Genomic DNA, 3,139 nt, shown 5'->3' on the forward strand with positions numbered 1-3,139 from the left:
AATGTTGAGAGTTCACTATCACCTTTTATCCTCCTTTTTAGTAAATAGGATCTCCCAATCAAATAATGTATGATCTTGAAACCGTGACACACGTACATACGTACGTTAAAGATACTACGGTATTAATTCATAGATAATTGTGATTGCATTTGATAACGTCTTCCTGAAAAAAGATGGGATTCATTCCCTGAGGATTCTCCACCAATCCCGGTTCCAAATCAGGAGTTTAAAACAAATCAAGAGTTTTCCTAATGATATTGCTGGTACCCAGAATAGCATAGGTCTGAAGGTCACTCAACACATCAGAGATTTGTGAGGTTTGTCAAATGTTATTTCAGACAACTTGATACCACCCATAGCGTACATATACTATCGGGATTATTTGGATTTCAATTCAATAAGACAAATACACTTCATGCACTTCTCGTTCTCCTGCTTAAATACAACACTGTCCTCCTCTTTGAGACTTTGTCAATGATTATCAAATATGGACGATTATGATCCAATTACTTGGCTGTCATAACACTTTTGTCCGACTAATAACTCCACATTTCCATACTTTTTTACATCATAACGTACCTCCTAAAACCACTTCATAGCACACTTCGTCCCACACTTCCTTCAAATCTTCCAGTAAATCCGAAGCTTCATGCGGTCATGTCTTCTGTGATACTCCCTTTGAGCCAATCCGCTACACCCTGCTGCAAGGTGCGCAACTGACTCAGAAAGCTTTCTGCGGCAACATTTTCTCCTTGGACGACTTTCTTGAATAGCACCAGGAACAATTCCGAAAAACTTTGGAAAAAAGAATGGGAGAAATTGGAATCAGAGGAATGGCTGGAAAGATACAACGAATATCAATAATGAAAGCAGCTGAAATATTAAGGACAACCCTTGAATGCGGAGTCTAATACACATGAGCCATATGCGTGGGCCAGATAAACTGCTGTAGAGGCAAAATATGAAGAAGCGTTACATGGAATCAAGAATATTAAAGCTGCATATCTATAAGATCTCTATTTTCTAGCCCATTCCCTCCAATTGCCCCCCCAAGAGTGATGACAAATAGTCGAGGAGAGTAAAGGAGGATGAAAAAAAAAAAAAAACGAGGAAAGAGCGCTTACCAGACCTCTGCTGGAAAAATGTGAAGAGAACTGGGACCTTGAACAGGCTTATTGCCACTCAAATTCCAGTGGAGACCCAGCAAGAACTCAATGGTAAGCGGCTGTTGCGATAACGCAAATTCATTTGCAAATGTTATCGGAAGAGGTGAAAAGTACTGTAAATTTGGGCAAACTTGTTGCCACTCAGGTTCCAGGGAACACCACAGGTTATTTTCAACGGGAGATCATTGATGACTCTTTGTGAGCCAATAATAATAATAATAATAATAATAATAATAATAATAATAATAATAATAATAATCATAATAATAATAATAATAATAATAATAATAATAAAAAAAACAAAACAAAAAAAAAACCAAAAAAAAAACCAGATAAACCCATTCAAGCAAGAAGACCGGATCTCGTAATAATTAACAAGAAAGAAAAGTCCTGTTAAATCGTAGACTTTGCTGTTCCAGTTGACCACAGGGTTAATATCAAAGAAAAGAAGAAACAGAACAAATAGACAGAGCAAGCTGGAGAGCTGAAAGGGATACGGAAGATGAAGAAAATCAAAATATCCAAAATAGTAGAAGCGCTAGAAACAATTACGAGAAGCTTTGAAAAAAGAATGGAAGAAATTAGAATGAGAGGAAAGATACAAGGAATAACAATAATGAAAACAATAATGAAATATTAAGGAAAATCCTTGAATGCGGAAACTAATAACATAAACCACATAAACGGGCCAAACTGCTTCAGAGGCAAAACATGAAGAAGCATTAAATGGAACCAAGAACATTAAAGCTACAGATCTATGTTCTCTATCCTCTGTCCCATCACTGCCAGTCCCAACAAAATAAGAGTGATACCAAATAGCCGAGAAGATTCAAGGAGGAAGGAAAGACCGAGGAGAGAGCACTGACCAGACTTCCATTGGACAAGTGCGAATAGAACTTGGAGAGGCTTATTGCCACTCAAATTTCAGTGGAGACAAATGGCTGCTGTCAGTGAGAAATCAATGATAAGCTGCTGTTGTGATAACGCAAATTCATTTGAAATGTTAACGAAAGAGGTAGAGAGTACTATATATACTGGTGTTATTGTTTCATATGTCGACATAAAATGTCACGGAGGGATATAATATTTTATGTGTCAATTTTCAGTATCTATTTCAACAGTGCTCAATACGTGATTAGAACTAGTAAGTAAGATTTGAAAATATATGGCAATTAAGCCACACAGTGTGAAACATATTGGCGAACGCAGAGTTTCATCACATACTATATATATCTATCTATCTATATATATATATATATATATATATATATATATATATATATATAGATATATATATATATATACACACACACACATACACACATACACACATATATATATATTACATTAAATATAAATATATATATATATTTACTGTAATATATATATATATTACATTAAATATAAATATATATATATATACATTACATTATATATATATATATATATATATATATATATGTATATATATATATTACATAGAAAAGTGCGAGCATGAAAAGAAATATGGTTAAGATTAAACTTAGAAAAATAAAAGGACTTGTAAAATTTGGAAAAGAAAAAGACAAGATAAAAAATAAAAAATAAATAAAAGTAAATATATAATAAAGTAAAAATATAATAAATTTATAACTTAAACTATTGCAGCATTAAGAATTGATTATATAATGTTAAATGGAATTTAAACAAAAATTCTTAATGCAGCAATATTTTAAGTTATAAATTTATGATATTTTTTTACTAAAATACCTTATTTTTTCTTCAGTTTTAACAACAAGTCCTTTTATTTTTCTAAGTTTAATCTTAAGCATGCTACTTTTCATGCTCGCATTTTTCTATGTAATCCATGATTTTTCCTAACTTTGCTTCGTGTGAAACAGTAAAATAAACACGTAATTTAATAAATAAACAAAAAGAAGGGGGAAAAGAGAGAAATATAATTAACGGGCGACGTCGTAAACGAAAGATGGCAT

This window comes from Euprymna scolopes, chromosome 20 (assembly GCF_053919585.1).
Source record: "Euprymna scolopes isolate OS-2025 chromosome 20, ASM5391958v1, whole genome shotgun sequence".
Lineage (NCBI taxonomy): Eukaryota > Metazoa > Mollusca > Cephalopoda > Sepiida > Sepiolidae > Euprymna > Euprymna scolopes.